The sequence below is a fragment of the Ceratotherium simum genome, chromosome 3 (genome assembly GCF_057802395.1).
Source record: "Ceratotherium simum simum isolate JZ-2026a chromosome 3, ASM5780239v1, whole genome shotgun sequence".
Taxonomy (NCBI): Eukaryota; Metazoa; Chordata; class Mammalia; order Perissodactyla; family Rhinocerotidae; genus Ceratotherium; species Ceratotherium simum.
Window position 1 is genome coordinate 76,543,887 of NC_141902.1, and position 18,080 is coordinate 76,561,966.

The 18,080-nt window shown below is 46.5% G+C and overlaps 1 long non-coding RNA gene across 1 annotated transcript; it reads left to right on the forward strand.

The window, feature by feature from the left end:
- The first annotated feature begins 11,668 nt into the window (after nucleotides 1-11,668).
- On the forward strand, nucleotides 11,669-15,278 carry LOC147917654 (uncharacterized). The gene is made up of 3 exons (XR_015551617.1): nucleotides 11,669-12,000; nucleotides 13,709-13,966; nucleotides 15,048-15,278. It is a non-coding gene; the product is annotated as an uncharacterized LOC147917654 (long non-coding RNA).
- The last annotated feature ends 2,802 nt before the right edge of the window (nucleotides 15,279-18,080 follow it).

An 18,080-nucleotide genomic window follows, 5' to 3' on the forward strand; every position in this document is an offset into this window, starting at 1 on the left:
GCTAAGATACTAATATGTTTAATCATTCCCCACCTCAAATTCTTTTTTTAATGCTAAGAAACTTTCTTCCTGCTGTGGGCACTCATGTCCCACCTCTTATCACAGGAAACTGAGGGCTGGGGGTGCCATCTGAGCTCCAGTCCCAACCCACCTGGGGGTCCATGGTGCTGCTGCTGACTGCATGACCCTCCTCTGTCCCACCCCAGGGTGAAAATGCAACAAGAGTGAACAGGAATGAGACCCACATGGTGTGGACTGTCCAGGCCGGCAAGCTGGAGACGCTAGTGGAGCACCTGGTGTGCGCCTTCCTGGGCAGCGACCCCACCTATGTCCCCATGTTCCTGTGCATGTACAGAGCTTTGGCTACCACCCAACAGGTGAGCACCCTGTCCCCTGACAGCACAGTGGTTTTTCAACCACCTACTAGCTGTGAATCTTGGGAATAACACCATACCTATCTGAGCCTTAGTTTGCTCCTAGGGTTATTGTAGAGACTCAATGGGGTCCTGCTTGAAAAGTGCTTTTTGGGTGCCTGGCCCTGACGATAGGTCTGCTGGAGGAGCTGTGGTTGTGCTAATTGATCAGCTTCATCTTCCCCATAAGGAAGCCTCTGCCTCATCCCCCACTGTGCCTGTGGCCTTGGGCTGAACTGTTTTCCCATCTGAAAAAGAGATTTGAGATTTCACCTAAGGGGGTCCATGTCATGGGTGAAGCCAGAACAGGGATCAGAGGGAGTAAGCAGAGGGCCCCTGGCCCACTCAAATATCTGTGATAGTGCTGGTTGGAGCTCACACATTCATCAAATATATAGGAAGCCCCATGAGGTGCGCGCACTTTTCTGGGCACTGACCATAATCCAATGCATAGAGGAGAAGACAGCCCTGTCCTCCAGGGTTCCATTCTAGTTGGGAGTCAGACAGTCACACTATTCTTCACAAGCAGGTACTGTCCACAGTACAGTCGATGTGACGCCCTCCTGGTCTCCTCTAGATACAGATGCATCCTTCCTTTTTCTGATGTGGATGGCAGACCCCTGCACCTACTGAAAAAGAGAGTGGGCTTTGATCAAGTAGGAGGGCCTCCTCTCTACCCAGAACTGTGAGGGGAGTGTGGGCTTGTGAATCAGAGGTACTGGCAGAACCTGGCATCCCACACATCTTTTGATTCCTACAGGAGGGCAGAGATCTGAGAGATTCTCCTAGAGAAGAAGAAAGTCGTCGTAGAGAGCTGTGAATGGGGCTTTGGGTACTTTGGGAGAGCAGAGAGGGGTTGGAGGCCAGAGTTAGCCCATAAAAGAATCCATACCCTCCCCCTCCCCATCCCAAGGCTGCCTCTACCTCCGAGCCTGGGCCTCAGAATAGGAGGTGCCGGGAGCATCCTGCTCGCTAATCTGGTAGAACCTCAACAGTGGGTGCTCAGCTAGTGCTCAGGGGACTCAGTGTGTTCTCAGGGGCCAAGTGCCCCCCGCCCTGTGAGAGATTAGTGTCAGTGGGATGGAAAGACCCACACAGGGCACCTAGTGAATCAGGCTGCAGGTAGTCACAGGAGCTCAAGTTTGACCTATTAAGGAGGGCCCTGGGAAGCCTGGCAAGAGACATAGTGCATTTGTTCCCTCATTGCTCACATATTCACGAACTTACTGGCACCAGTGAGTGCAAGGTACAGAGCACACTCCACCATTCCCTGCCCTCACGGATTTGACATTCCAGTGAGCGAGGGGCAGGGAGACAGACAGAGGAGTTGTCAGGCTTCCCTTAAGAAGAGAGAGGTGATCAAACCATTGACCAAGGTCTCTCACTTACAAAGGCTTTTTGCCATTCACTCCTTGGTGCCCAGGCCTGTCTCAGCCAGGACTGCCAGATTCGAGGTGGACAAAAAGTAGGACTGGACAGCCAGGAGCAGGAAGCACAGGAGCCCAGGCCCCCACAGGGGAGAGCAGTATGGAAAGAAAGGCCAGTTCTCTGACCCTGCTGTCTACCTGTCTATCCTCAGGCCCATCTCCTCCATTCTGGGTACCTGGCTGGACCAGTACTCTGAGGATTTTTTCCAGCCCCCAGAATTCCCCCACCTGAAGATGCTGTTGGCTTACTTAGGGCTCAACATGCCAGGGTCAGACCTGGAGTGCCATGCCCTCCTCTCCTCTCACAGCTGGAGCACTTTGAGACCACTGAGGCAGAGAGTGAGGGTGAGGAGGACTTGGGGTGGGTGATGTGGGCATGTGTGGAGGGGATGGGGCTGGCTGGGCCACATAGCACAGAGCCTCCAGAACCTGCGGTTGGGCCAGGAACAATGAGGTGGCTCAGATCACTCTCCCCATGACTACAGTCTATGAAGACTTCCTGGGAGTTGGTTCTGAGACTGAGACTTCATTAATTGGTCTGAGAGTTTTCCGTTGTTTGAGAGGGACGTGCAAAGGCAGTCATGTTGATGATATTTTCTTTTCTTGGAGCTACAGCAGCACCTCCAGAGCAAGCTCCAGAACCACCTGAAAAGCTAATGGTAGCTTCAAGTGTAGTTCCCGCTACAGCTCAGGACACAGATTCAGGATCAGAAACACAGCAGGCTCAAGCCACAGCTCTCTTTCAGCTGTAACACCTAGAACAACCACCTGCATCATCTCCTTAACTAGTCTCAGCTCCTGAGCTGCAGGCAGTGCCAGCTGTAGCTCCAGAGAATTCTTTCCATTTCCCTATAATAGCATTTTTTCATTTTTGTTTCTATCTTACACATACTTAACGGTTTCCTGTATTTCATCTTATAATATTTACCTAAATAAAATTTAACTCTTTGATCCTTTTCAATTGTACATTTAACTGGCATGAAGTACACTCACGATGTGGCACAACCATCCACACGGTCTTGTTCAAGAACATTTTCATCACAGAGAAACCCTGTACCTACGAATCAGTCAGTCCTCCTTCCTCTCACTCTAGTCTCTGGCAACCACTCATCTTCTTGCTCACTCCATGGATTTACCTCTTCTGGATTTTTCCTATAAGTGGAATCCTACAATATGTGGCCTTTTGTGTCTGGCTATGTAATGTATAAGGAGATTGACTAACCATTTTTTGTTGTTTTTAATAAAAATACCAGTTTTTATTGGGCCGGCCCGGTGGCATAGTGGTTAAGTTCACACGCTCTGCTTCAGCGATCTGGGATTCGCTGGTTCAGATCCCAGGCACAGACCTACGCATTGCTCATCAAAGCCATGCTGGGGCAGCATCCTATATAAAATAGAGGAAGATGGGCACGGATGTTAGCCCAGGGCCAATCTTCCTCAGGACAAGGAGGAGGATTTGCAACAGATGTTAGCTCAGGGCTAATCTTTCTCAAAAAAATAAATAAAATAATAAAAGCATTAAAAAATGCTAGTTTTTATTAAGAAGAAAAATCCCTGATAGGTCAAAGACTTTTTATAAAAATGAAGCCCCAATATTAAATAATTTCATGATCTTGGGATAGGGACCACTTTTATAAGGGTGACAAGAGAGCTGGAAACTATAAGAGAAATGTCTGGGGCAGTGAGACACCTTTCAAATCTTTCATTTTCTTAGATAGGCAATTTTTAAATTTTCCTAATGTGCCTATCACAAAAATATTAAAATCACACATTAAATATGTCCATTTATTGTTAATATGTCAGGTAAGAAAAGACGTTATATAGTTTAAAGTTCTAGAGAGATAATTAATTTACATTTACTAAAATAATGATTTAAATTTGAATAAGAGAAAAAGATATGCTCCTTTTACCAAGAAATAATTGCCCATAACAAGTGGATACTATCTTTGCAGTCCTTTCCCTTCAAGTGCAGTGGGGAGTGTGTGTGTGCGTGTGTGTGTCTGTGTGCATCTGTGCGTCTGTGTGTTTGAGGGTGTGTAGGGGGAGAGCCCAGGGCTGTGCTCTCCTAGTACCTGATGTCACACAGGTGGACACACACAGGTCCTGTGTCCTTGTGCATTCTCAGTGGTCACACATCACAATTTACTCAGCAGCCTCGGCTGTTGAACAATTGGGAGATTCAAATTTTTCACTCATAATTGTACTGAGGGAAAAATTGTACATCTACGTCCATAAATCTCTATTTTTTTAGAACTGATCCCAAGAAGCAGAATTTCTGGAACAAAATTTATTCACCTTTTTAAGGCTTTGGCTGCAGTTTTCAATATCTATGGTCTCTTTATGAAGTTTGAGCCTTCTTTGGAAGACCAGAGACTCCAGAGATAGGAGGTGACACCTGAAGGAGGGAGGTAGACAAGCCAGGAGGGAGGCCATCAGGGTACCTGGGAGTGAACAAGGAGCGGAGAAAGGACTGCTCAAGCCCCGTCATCCACGTTCCTCCCCACAGCACCCCCTGCTCCATGTCCTGAACACATCTCACCCAGGCCCTTCCCATGACATACTCCAGGCCCAGGCCCAGGCCACCCCAGCCCTGCCTGATCCATAACTCAGTAGAGCAGCCAGGCCCTGCTTCCAGGCCAGTGAAGGGGCAGACAGGACAAGGCCTTTCCGCTCGTTCCCCCTCCCCCTGGCTTAGCCCCTTCCTCTCAGGAAGGAACCTCTAAGGGCATATCAGTGAGTTATAGACATGACCTTGAATGTGTTCATCCAGATTAAAGTTTTTAGTTACAACAGCAAGAACCACGTGAACTTTGTGAGCAAAAGCGACCTTTACAAAGCAGATCACTTTGTAGGATGGGGGCTGCAGGATGGGTAGACCCTCAGCCAGGGGCTTTGGTACTGGGCATAGTCCCTAAACACCCCTCTGGCTCCACCAGTAGTGACCCCTGGCCCCCACCCCTGCCAGTCCCCAACCTTGGTGTCCCTCACATTCAGCTTTTGTAAGTGAGGGGGCTCTGCTTCTTGCTAAAGACCTGAAATAAGTAGAAGGGGGAAGCCCTCACCTCCCTCAAAGTAAGATCAGGGGAGTCCACTTTATCTGAGTCTGTGCATGAGGCCGTGGTTAGCAGTCTCTCTCTTCTCTGCCAAGAGATGGAGCCACTCAATTTGAGAACAAAAATCCTCAGAGGAAGGAAACTCCAGGCTCTCCCTCGAGAAAGAGAGAAGCTCCATTGAACAGGGAGCAGGTGAAAGTGGAGAGTAGTGAGGACTACACAGAAGGGCTACCATGGCCTGGGGCAGGGCTGTAATGGTTAGGGGCACAGGTTCTGTGTTGGTTCGTAGGAACTTGCCTGGATTCATAAGAGCTGTGCATTCATTAGACGTGGAGAATGGAGTGCAAAGTTCTAACTGGTCTTTAGTCAGAGTTCCATTAAAGGAGGAGAGAGTAGAATCAATAGAGACAATATTTGCAGAGATAATGGTGAGGACATCCCAGAACTAAGAAAATACTTAAGTCTACACATTTTAGGTGCCCAGGAAATCTCAAGCAGAATAAATAAAAATAAATCAACACTAGGCCACTTGTATTGTTTATATTTTTAAATTTTCTGTATATCATGATGTTTTGACATCTTAAAAACCTTCCTGGCTGGGGAGAGACTGCTCTTCTCAGGGCTATTCAATCATTAGAGTTAGAAAAAGGCCCAGACAGGAGCATGCCTTTGATGTGGAAACTACCCAATCCAGAGCCATACCTCCTGTATCTGGCCCATACACCCCAGGAGGCAATATTCCTCTGCCTTAATCATCTCTGTACCAGGTACGAGGCAACTAGGGACTATCCGTATAGCCTAGAGCCCACTGAAATTACTCCGCTAGCCAATTCTAAACTGTTTACCCTGTTCTACTTTGCCTTTCCTGCAGAAACTCCAAAAAAGGCCATGGCCTAGGCTCCCCGCTCCCTCCTGCCCCTCTGCCTTCTGACCATGCTAGAGCTTTCCCATGTGGCTCTGCATGGCCTGCTGTCTCTCCTGCTCCTAGGACCTGTGAGTATAACATTGTTTTCCTGAGCCTCTCCTGTGTCTCCTCCTATGGGAACACTTGACTGACCATCACATAAATGAATACAACACCACTGAATAGTGTTAAATCAGAAAACCAAAACAAAGAACAAAATATTAAAAGACACTTTACTCTAAAAGGAGTGGCAGTTAGATTGTCAGCTGGTTTCTCAATAGTAAAGGAAGCAAGAAAACAGAAGAATGATATTATACAAGGGCTAAAGGAAAATAGCTGCCAACCTGGACTTCTTTACTTGACGTGATTTTAACCTTTTTGAAGTTCAACATAATATAGGTTAATTCTCCTATGAGACTTCTTATATCTGGGTGTCCTTGGGTTTTGCCTTCCATCCCTATTGTTTCAGGATGGGCAAATATCTTCTTGGTAAATGTAGCTTTAGGGACTCTGTTCACTTCTCTGGGTTCATAGCTTTCTCTGAAATCTTGCTTTTGGTAATTCAAATCTTGGTTGCTTTTATGAAGATTTCAAAAAAGATATGTAGTGTTTTTAGTTGAGAGCAGTGGGTAGAAGTAACCACGGGGTTAAGGGAAGACACTTGTCTCCAGTATGTCCCACAGTTGTGAAACAATTACTATTCAGTTCCTTAGTTTCTTGGCAGGGCATAGAGTACTCTCTGTAATCTGGAGACAAATAACACAAGGATTTAAACTCCTCAGATCAGTAATCAAGGGGAAGGATTCCATCGTAGGAGAAGTAAAACTGGGAAGAGATGACAAAAGGGCAACTCTGAATGTTCCAATTGATGATAAATTTTAATTTTATTTTGTTTAAGAATATCATCAATTTTTCTATAGCTGTATATTAGTAGCACATATTATATAAAAATATCCAAAAGTAAAAACTACGGGACCAATAAGGAAAATATTTAAAACAAAATATATTAAAAATGAAAATATTATTAAAATATTTAAAGTAAAGAGGTAATTTAAATCAACAGCAACAACAAAAAGAACAGAATATTTACCCTTTTAATCAGTTAAAAGGAAAGGATTCCTTGTTCTTTAGCCATAAAATAAAAAGAAATAAAGAAAAAAGTATATTTGAATATATAAAGTCTATTCTTAAAAACAGGAAGCAAAAGCCCAGTTGAAAAAACGAGCAAATAATATGAAAATACATTTAAATAAACAGTATGAACATAAGTGCATACTCAATATATTAAAAAAAAAAAAAAAAAAAACAAAACACCATGTTTTTCCCTTCGGAAGTTGGCAAAGGTTAAGTAACAGGATTTTAGAGATGACAGGGGCAGCACCACCCTCCCCAGGAGCCGGAACCTGGATACGCAGTTGAGCAGGCGGAGGAAGCGGAAGGACGCGCGGGACTTGTGGGGACTGTAGTCCATGAAGCCGCCTTGAGGATCCAAGCCCGCCTGGGTGATACGAGTCCCAGGCGCTATGGGACAGGACTGGGAGGAAAGGGTTAGAGCGGTGGCGGTGAGATTGGGATGGGAGCCCGCATGTGCGCATGCGCCGAGAAGAGCGCACTGCGCATGCTCCCCGGGGCAGTTGCAAGCTGTTTACCTGCTCTCCGCGCTCTTGCCGCTTGAGACTGGTCTTGGGTACTGAGACCGCGGCGGGTTGGTGGTGGTCAGCGGATTGTCAAAGTCTAAGATGAATACAAACTAAAATGCCAAGTTCAAAACAACTTTATAAGAGCTTTACTCCCCGCCAAAGGCGAATTTCGCTGTGACCTGACGCGTTAGTCTTGATCTCCTTTAGGCCAGTTGTGTCCCACTGACCTGTCTCCTTGCACAGACTTTTCCAGCCACTTTCACTCCCTGAGACCTCGGAGTCACCTCCTCAGGAGTCCCCAGCCCTCTGTAGAACCCCAGAGGTTCTGGCAGCAGCAGAGCCTGCTAGGACCCCCCTGCCAAGGCCATTTGCACGAGCCTCAGTAGACAAGCCCAGGCTGTTAATTTCTGAGTCTGAGATCCACCAGAGCTGTGACCCTTTGTTTTGCAGAGTAAGCGCGCATCATTTGGCAGGTGAAGAGAGAGTGAATTTCAGTCCTCAGAGTAAATGTCCTCCTAAAGTACTCTCTGTACCTTTGTGTTTGTGTGTTGCTTCTTTTTATCTTCCACTTATGAGTGACAGCACACACTATTTGTCTTTCTTCGTTTGACTGTTTTCACTTAGTATGATACCCTCAAGGTCCATCCATTTTGTCTCAAATGGCAAGATTTCAGCTCTTTTTATTTTTTATTTTATTTTTTGCTGAGGAAGATTCACCCTGAGCTAACATCTGGTGCCAATCTTCCTCTGTCTTGCATGTGAGCTGTCACCAAAGCATGGCTACTCCCAGGCAAGTGGTGTAAGTGGCGCCAAGGAACTGAACCCAGGACGGCGATGCTGAGCACGCCAAACGTAACTAGGCCTTAATTAGGCCACCTGGGCTGGCCCGGTTTCATCTTTGTTATTGCTGTGTAGTATTCTATATACTCCCTCTATATATTCTATATATATATAGAATATGTATACATAGAATTTACCACATCTTCTTTATCCGTTTGTCTGTCTATGGACACTTAGGTAGTTTCTATGTCTTGCTTATTATTGATCATGCTGCAGTGAACATAGCAGTGCATATCTCTTTTTGAATTAGTGTTTTTCTGTTCTTTGTATAAGTACTCAGAAGTGGAATAGCTAGATCACATGGTAGTTTTATTTTGAATTTTTTGTTGTTGTTGTTTGTTTAGGAAGATTGTCCCTGAGCTAACATCTGTGCCAGGCTTCCTCAATTCTGTATGTGGGATGCCACTACAGCATGTGTTGATGAGTGGTGCATAGGTCCATGCCTGGGATCTGAACCAGAGAACCCCAGGGCACTGAAGCAGAGTGTGTGAATTTAACCACAATGCTACCAGGCCAGTCACTGTATTTTGTATTTTTTGAGGAATGTCCGTCCGTACTGTTTTCCATAGTGGCTGCACCAATTTGCATTCCCACCAGCAGTGTACCAGGGTTCCCTTTTCTCCACATCCTCTGCAACACTTGTTATTTCTCATCTTGTGAATTATAGCCAGTCTGATGGGCATGAGATGATATCACATTTTGGACTTCATTTGCCCTTTCCTCATATTTAGTGGATATGAACATCTTTCCATGTGCCTGTTGGCCACGTGTCTATCTTCTGGAAAAATGTGTGTTCGGGTCCTCTGCATTGTTTTTAATCAAGTTGTTTGTTTTTTGTTATTGAGTTATATGAGTTCTTTCTATATTTTGGCTGTTAACCCCTTCATGCATATATGATTTGCAAATATCTTCTCCTGATCAGTAGGTTGTCTTTTTGTTTGGTGGGTGGTGTTTTTGGCTGTGCAGAAACTTTTTAGTTTGACGTAGTCCAATTTATTTTTCACCAATTTCCTTAAATTATTGGCTACAAATGTTCCTTATTCCTTTCCTTTTGCATTTCCAGTAGTTGATCTCCTAATAATTCTATTTTGAATCTGTTTCCTGACACAGTACTGTATTTGGGAAGAGGTCTGTGTTTTCACAGTGTGAAATGACAAGACAATGAGTTCCACTAGAAGGCACCCCCAAAACAATGGATTCTACAGAGTTAGTTTGATCCACCTACAACCCTGTGAAGATGAGTAAGTTTGAATGTGGATTCCTCTGCTGACAGAACCAGGGAGCGCTGCAGCACTCCTGCAATTTCTCATCTGGCCGCCAGAGGGCAGTGCGTGGCAGCTCATGACAATGATACTGCCCTGATCCTCAATGGACGGGTATGTATTCTTGTAGGAGCTGACTTGTCCTCCAGCCCCCTCTCTGTTCTCCCACAGCACCCATAGCCCCATCCACAGCTCTCTATGACAGCTTTCTTCTTTTCTTGGAGAATCTCTCAGACCTCTGCCCTCCTGCAGGAATCACAGGATGTGTGGGATGCCGGGTTCTGCCAGCGCCTCTGGTTCACAGGCCCCAACTCCCCTCACAGTTCTGTGTGGAGGCGAGGCCCTTCTCGGTCAAAGCCCACTCACTTTTTCAGTTGGTGCAGGGGTCTGCTGACCTCATCAGATGAAGGGAGGATGTATCCATATCTAGAGGAGACCAGGAAGGTGTCACACTGACTGTACTGTGGACAGTACCTGCTTGTGAAGTCTAGTGTGACTGTCTGACTCCTGAGTAGAGTGGAGCCCTGGAGGGCAGGGCTGTTGTCTGCTCTGTGTGTTGGATTATGATCAGTGCCTAGAAAAGCGCCTGCACCTGGTGGGGCTTCCTATGGATTTGATGAATGAATGAGCTGCAACCAGCACCATCACAGATATTTGAGTGGACTTGGCCCCCCCCCACCTCCACTCACCAAAGAGATCCCAACCCTGGCTTAACCCAGGGCAGGGACCTCTGGATGGAGAATCAGATCTTCTTTTCACGAGGGAAAACAGCTGAGCCCAAGGCTGCAGGGACAGTGGGGATGAGGCAGAGGCTACCTCATGGGGAAGAGGAAAATGATCACTTAGCTCAACCACGGCCCCTCCAGCAGACCTATCCCCTGGACCAAGTGCCCCAAAAGCACTTGAGTCCTTACAATAACCCTATGTGGTTGATCCTCAAGTCACCCGACTGTTCTGAGAAGGAAACTGAGACTCAGATCATTGTAGTGATATTCCCAAGATTCACATCTTGTAGGCGGCCAAACCACCTCTGTCCTGTGTGGGGGACAGGGTGCTCAACTTTTAAACAGCAAGTCCAGCACCTATTGGGTGGTAGCAAATGCTCTGTAGGTGCACAGGAATGTGGGTACGTAGGTGGGGTTGCTGCCCAGGAAGGTGGGCACCAGATGTTCCACTAGCTTCTCCACCTTGCTGGCCTTATAGTACAGCATGTGGGTCTCTTTCCTGTTCACTGTTGATGCATTTTCACCCTGGGGTGGGACAGAGGAGGGTCATACAGTCAGCGGCAGCACCATGGACCACCAAGAAGGTTGGGGCTGGAGCTCAGACTGAACCCTCAAACCCACAGTGACTTGTGGCAAGAGGCGGGACATGAGTGCCCAGGGCAGGAAAAAGGTTCTTGGCATTACAAGTAGAATCTTGGGTGAGGGTGACTAAACCCATGAGTCTGTTCGGACCATTTGTTAGCTGAGTTTGACAACACCTCTCTGCATTAATAGTATCACCCCTCTGATATCTGACGAAAGAACCCACTGTAGAGTTGAGAAAACAGAGGCTTTTCCTGGGGCGGGAGTGATGAGGATAATAGATGTAGGATGTTCGGAGCGGCACTGTTGAAATGGCAACAGAAGGTCCCACAAAGTGAAGGCCTGAATGGCTGTAACAACTGGTCTGTCTTCTGGAATGTTGTACAGATCAGTGCGGCCCCCGCTGATGACCTGGAGGGGCCACAGGGATGTGTTCTTCAGAAAAGCAAATTGCGGAGCAACAGGTATAATAACATGAGCCCCGTGTCCTTTTGGGTAAAGGCATCCCTGCTATTCTTGATGATGTGTAAGACTTGGAGAAGGTGTGGAAAGACTGTCAGGCCAACATAGAACCTGGGGATGGGACTTAAAACAGGAATATCTGTAGAAAAATGTAAAAATATTCTTGACTGAACATGAGGTGGCATGGTACAAAGATTGCTTTTCTGATATTCCTACAAATACGTGGACAGTGACTCTGCATCTGGGCAAGGCAGGAGCTGGGCAGTGATGGTTGGTTGGGAGAGGAGATGGGGATCCAGATTCCTCTGGGAGCAGACTCTAGGAGGGAGCCCAGGGGAGTATCATGGCTTTCTGGGGTGTGTATCCAATTGTCTCTACCGGGGCTCTGGGACTTGGGTCTCCTCAGCAGCTGCACTCACCCTGAGCCAACGCTAGACTGTGTTCGTGGACATCTTCCTCTCCTGCAGGGACATGGAGTAGAGGACCCCATTGAGCGTCTCCTGTCCCATCGCCTGTGGGGAGCTCTATCAAGACAGTGCCGGTAGGCATAAGGAAAGCTTCAGAGTCTGGATGTCCTTGCTGGCTCTCATACCTATGTGGCTCTCTCCCCTCCAGACATACACACACCACAGTCTGCATGGACCTCCACCAAGGGGGGATACACATGACATCCTAGATTAATGTTGGCACAGGTAAGAGGCACCTCAGGAATCCCTTTTCCCCCGTGCCAGCCCTATCTTGGGGTGGGAACATGACAGGACCACCAGGTTATCAAATGGCCACCAACCTCTTTCTGCCAAGGGCACATCCTCCACACATGTCCCTCTTCTACCCACACTGATGTGGAGGGGATGGGGTCTGCCCAGGGAGGTCCCATAGAGGTGGTCTTGCCTAGGCCAACTTGAATTACCTTCAGGGACCTCCTCGTGAAAAATGGCCAGAGGTGTCAGGGATGAGGCTTGAGCCGTTGTCTGCACCATCTGAAAAGGCTCTGACTCCATGGTTTCCTGAAGCCAGAGCCCTGGTTAATGGGATAACAACAGGAGAATGTCTGTCTCTGTCAAGTGTGTATGGCCAAATGAGCTGGTATGAGGCTGTCCCTAGAATGTGGGTGCCTGGTTATGGGTCTGTTGGGGTCTATTGTCAAGAAAGTGACATCACTTCCTGTGGTCCCCATACCCGAGGCCCCTCCCCAGATAACAGGTATCCAAATAGTCCTTTGGGCTGCTGACTGCTCATGCCTGCTTCTCCATACAATACCATATCTGTACCCAGTTAGACCAACACGTCCCTCTCCCATGCCCCTGGGAAGGTCTGGGTGCAGCCAGGGTACCAGCTTTGAGGCAGACCTGATTAAAGGCACACCTCTAATTCTTATCGGTTCTTGATCCTCAATAAGCCATTGTGCCTCTCAGAGCCTTCTGTCTCCTGTCTGCACACTAGGGATTATTATTCTAGCAAGTACTTACTAGGGATGTCCTCAGGCATATGTGGGAAAATACCTATAAAACTGGAGCAGTGTTGTCACATGTAGGTAATGCCTCCACCTCTGTTTCCTTCCTCGAGTCACCTCCCCTATTCCTGCTTGTCTTCTGATCCCACTGCATAGTGCTAACATGTAAAGTCACTGTGCTTGTGTGTGTGTGTGTGTGCGCACGCTTGGCGGAGCTCAAGGTCTGGATGCCCAGAATAAAATGGCCCCCACATGTAGAGGGAGAGGCAAAAGCTTCCAAAGATCGTAGGATTTCCAATTTCCAAAGCATGGGAGGGGTTCAAGCCATGTCCTAGAATCTCGGAAAATACCCTCACCTCTGGACTCTGCCTGCATTGTGCTGTGGGGCAGTCCCTGCCTCTCTCTGCGCCTCAGTCTCCCAGCATAGTGGTGGCCCTGGCTTTCTCCACCCTGGGTGTGATGTGGACAGGGGTGCGCTCAGGGGTTCCCCTGACCTGGGCTCCTCCTCAGACAAGAACTTGCCAGATGCCCATCTAGGCTGCTGAATGCTCACCCTCACCCATGTGCCACCTGCTTATCTGTATGCAGCCCTTTCCAGAGCCCCCTGAGAAAGCCTGGGTGCAGCCATGGCCACATCTCTGCAGACACAGAGCTGGGTTGATGCCTGGCTCCACCTTCTTACCGGTCTGTGATTCTAGTCAAAGTACTGAAGCTCTCAGGGTCTCCCCCTTCTGCCCTCGATGGCTCCCCGTGATCACCACCTCCTTGTCTACACATCCCTGTGTTGTCCCTTCCCCTTGGGTGGGGACTAAATTTAGTGATTCACATCTCTTCTCTAGAAGATGGCAAAGTGATCCAATGTCACTTCCAAGATTTGGGTATAAAAAGTCCATGCCTAACCTCTTGTTCACTGTGACCTGTGTTCTCTCTGTCTTTCTCTCTCTCAGATCCCTGAGTCTGGGGAGCAAGCCTTTATGTCATGAGGTGCAATAAAGTGAGGCCCACGTGGCCTAGCCCTGAGGGAGACCAAGAGACAGAGAGGCACAGAGGCCTTCAGTCTGAACAGGATCCTGCCAAAACCCCTGAGTGAGCTCAGATCCTGAGTGAAGCAGATCCTGCCTCAGTTGAAACCGCAGCCCTGACCTCCTGAGAGACTCGGAGAAGCACCCAGCTGAGTGCTGCTGGATTCCTGGTCCACTCACACTGTAAGAGTATAAATATTTGTCAGTTAAGCCACTCAGTTTGGGGAAATGTTGTCACACAGCAGTAGCAACTCATACTGTCCTCCTGCCCCAGGCCCTTCCCCCTTCCTTCCTCCCTCCCGTGCACTCCTCCAGGCTCCCTCCAGACACACCGACCTCCAGTCTAACCTCCTCTCTATCCAAAGTCACTTCTGCCTCCAAGAGTCACACTGTTGTGCCTTCTCTAAGGAAAACGACACCCAGCTTTGTGCAGGGCTGACCCCTTCTTGTCATGCTGCTGGAAACATAAATGTCACCTCCGCGCAGCCTTTTCAGAGCTCTCACGTAGTGGAGCCAGGCACTCAACTGTAGCACCTGCCATTTTCCATATAACATTTGTTCTTTTCACACAGCCTTTGGTTTTGTGCTTTTCTCCATCTTCCTCACCTGACCATGAGCTCCTACAGGGCAGGGACCTTGTTGGGTTTCTCCAGCACTGGCACTATTTGAGTGCTCAGAGCACAGCTGCTGCATCAATAGAAGAGATATTCTGCCCCACCACTGAGCATCTCATTATTAGAGCCAAGTTCACGTCCATCCTGTTCAATGGACGAAGTGGATAAGTACCTAAGCTAATCCTGTGATTTAAACTTTTTGTTGGTGTGTTAGATTATGATGATTTACCAAATATATCCCCAAATTCCAGTAGCACAGCACTATATATCTCCCCAGCTAACAGTGCTGGGTGTGTTCAGGTTGGAGAAACCACACTCTTTCATGTGGTCCTTCAGAAACCCACCATTGTTCCCTCCTGTGCCTTCTCCATCCCTAGGACATCATCCACATCTGCATCCATCGGCATCGGGGGAAAAATATGAAGAAATGCAGAGGGAGGTTTTTATCATCTGGGTCTCGAGTGGCACACCTCCATTCCTCTGCTCTTCCATTGGGAAAGACATGGTCATATGGGCGGGTGGGAGGCTTGAATTTGGAGTCCAGCTGTGTGCTCCAAGAAGGGGAGAATGATGGACAATGAAAGTTCTTTTCAATGAGTGACTCATTTAGGTTTATTGTGTTTTCAGATCTTTCTTGATTTTTACCGTAGGCCAAGCACTGTGCTAAGAGCTCGATGGAGGATTGACTGAGCAGCCTCTTGCCCTGGGAGAAGCCCCCAATCTGCAGAGGGAGACTAGACATAGTGTGAAGTGCCTGCCATCCTCAGAGAAAAGGAGAAAGTGAGAGTGCTCTAGAAGGTCAGTGAGTAATTCTAGATTTGGAAGCTACCGTGAGCTCATATCAGTTGAAGTCCACTTTCAGACATAATGAAAATATGGTTGGTGGTGGTAGATGACAGCAGGAAGCAGAGAAGCAGTGAATTCTGTGCAAGATATAATTAGGAATACTATACAGCCAGTAAAATTATATATGGAAAATATTGAAGGGCAGGGATAGTTATTCATCTTAAATAAATAGTGACTCAGAATATAACTGACCCTATATTTGGAAAAATTCTATGTCTATATTTAGATGAAAATATTCAAATATGTTGAGTGATAGTTTTCTGATTTTCTGAAATATTTTGTTTTTAATATAATCAAAGGATTCCAATAATATGCTCTGTTGGGATATTTATCAGGACATAGATACCTAGACATATACATACATACATACAAACAAACACACATACGTACATGCAGAGATAGGTAGATAGAGTGATGTATAGAGGAATGGAATCTATTGCAAATATGAGCTCCCGTCCTGGGTTTGTCAGGTGAACATATATTACTGGATGTCCTTTGTCATCTCAAATTCAACATGTGCAAAACTAATTCAAAAAATGTTTTCTTGCCACAAGCCAGTTTCTTTTTGTTTTCTTTTTATTGAGGTAACATTGGTTTATAACTTTATATACATTTCAGGTGTAGGTCATTTTATTCGGACTTCTGTGTACAGTACATCATGTTCACCACCAACAGTGTAGTTGTCATCTGTCACTTTGAAAATGACCCCCTTTATATTTTCCCCTCCCCCCACCCCCCATCCCCAGTGGTAACCACCAATCCACTCTCTGTACCTTTGTGTTTGTCTGTTGTTTCTTTTTATCTTCCACTTTTGAGTTAAATCATACACTATTTGACTTTCTTTGTCTGAATGATTTCACTTAGTATGATACCCTCAAGGTCCATACATTTTGTCTCAAATGGCAAGATTTCATCTTTTTTTAAAAATTTTTTTGCAGAGGAAGATTCACCCTGAACTAAGATCTGTTGCCAATCTTCTTCTTCTTTTTTTTTTGCTGAGGAAGATTGACTCTGAGCTAACATCTGTTGCCAATTTTCCTCTATTTTATATATGAGCTGTCACCACAGATAGCCACTGCCATACGAGTGGTGTATGTCCACAGCCGGGAACTGAACCCAGGCCTGTGATGCAGAGCATGCAGAACATAACTAGGCCTTAACCATAACACTGGGGCTGGCCCGATTTCATCTTTTTTATGGCTGTCTAGTATCCCATTGTATATGTGTATATATGTACACCACATCTTCTTTATCCGTTCATCTGTCGACAGGCAGTTTCTATGTCTTGCTTATTGTTGATCATGCTGCAGGGAACATAGCAGTGTATATCTCTTTTTGAATTAGTGTTTGTCTGTTCTTTGTATAGGTAGTCAGATGTGGACTAGCTAGATCACATGGTAGTTCTATTTTTTTGTGTGTGAGGAAGATCAGCCCTGAGCTAACATCCGTGCTAATCCTCCTCTTTTTGCTGAGGAAGACCGGCTCTGAGCTAACAACTATTGCCAATCCTCCTCTTCCCCCCCGCTCCCCAAAGCCCCAGTAGATAGTTGTATGTCATAGTTGCACATCCTTCTAGCTGCTGTATGTGGGATGCGGCCCCAGCATGGCCGGAGGAGTGGTGTGTTGGTGCGCGCCCGGGATCCGAACCCGGGCTGCCAGTAGTGGAGCGTGCGCACTTAACCGCTAAGCCACGGGGCTGGCCCGGTAGTTCTATTTTGATTTTTTCCCCCTGTGGTTCAGAGATTGGCCCTGAGTTAACTTTGCTACCAATCTTCCTCATTTCGCTTGAGAAAGATTGTCCCTGCACTAACATCTGTGCCAGTCTTCCTCAATTTTGTATGTGGGACACTCCCACAATATGGGTTGATGAGTGTGCATAGGTCCATGCCCGGGATCTGAACCAGAGAACCCGGGTTGCCGAAGCGGAGTGTGTGAACTTAACCAGTATGCTACCAGGCTGGTCCCTGTTTTGTATTTTTTGAGGACTGTCCATACTGTTTTCCATTGTGGCTGCACCAATTTGCATTCCCACCAGCGGTGTATCAGGGTTCCCTTTTCTTCACATCCTCTGCAACACTTGTTATTTCTCATCTTGTGAATTATAGCCAGTCTGATGGACGTGAGGTGATATCGCATTTTGGCTTTCATTTGCCCTTTCCTCATAGTTAGTGGATCTGAACATCTTTCCATGTGCCTGTTGGCCATGTGTCTATCTTCTTTGGAAAAATGTATGTTCAGATCCTCTGCCTTGTTTTTAATCAAGTTGTTTGTTTTTTGTTATTGAGTTATATAAGCTCTTTCTATATTATGGCTGTTAACCCCTTCTTGCAGATATGATTTGCAAATACCTTCTCCCGATCGGTAGGTTGTCTTTTCCTTTGGTGGATGGTGTTTTTTACTGGTCAGAAACTTTTTACTTTGATGTAATATAATTTGTTTATTTTTTCCTAATTTCCTTAGATAACTGACTACAAATGCTCCTTATTCCTTTCTTTTTCATCTCCAGTAATTGATCTCCTAATCTATTTTGAATCTATTTCCTGACACTGTAGTGTATTTGGGAAGAGGCCTGTTTTTTCACAGTATGAAATGACAAGACAATGAGTTCCACTAGAAGGCACCACCAAAACCATGAATTTTACAGAATTAGTTTGATCCACCTACAACCCTGTGAAGATGTGCACGTTTGAATGTGGCTTCTTCTGCTGACAGAACCAGGGAGCCCTGCAGCACTCCTGCAATTTCTCATGTGGCTGCCAGAGGGCAGTGCGTGGCAGCTCATGATAATGACACTGCCCTGATTCAACAGTTTACTTTACAAGTTAATCTTCCACAGA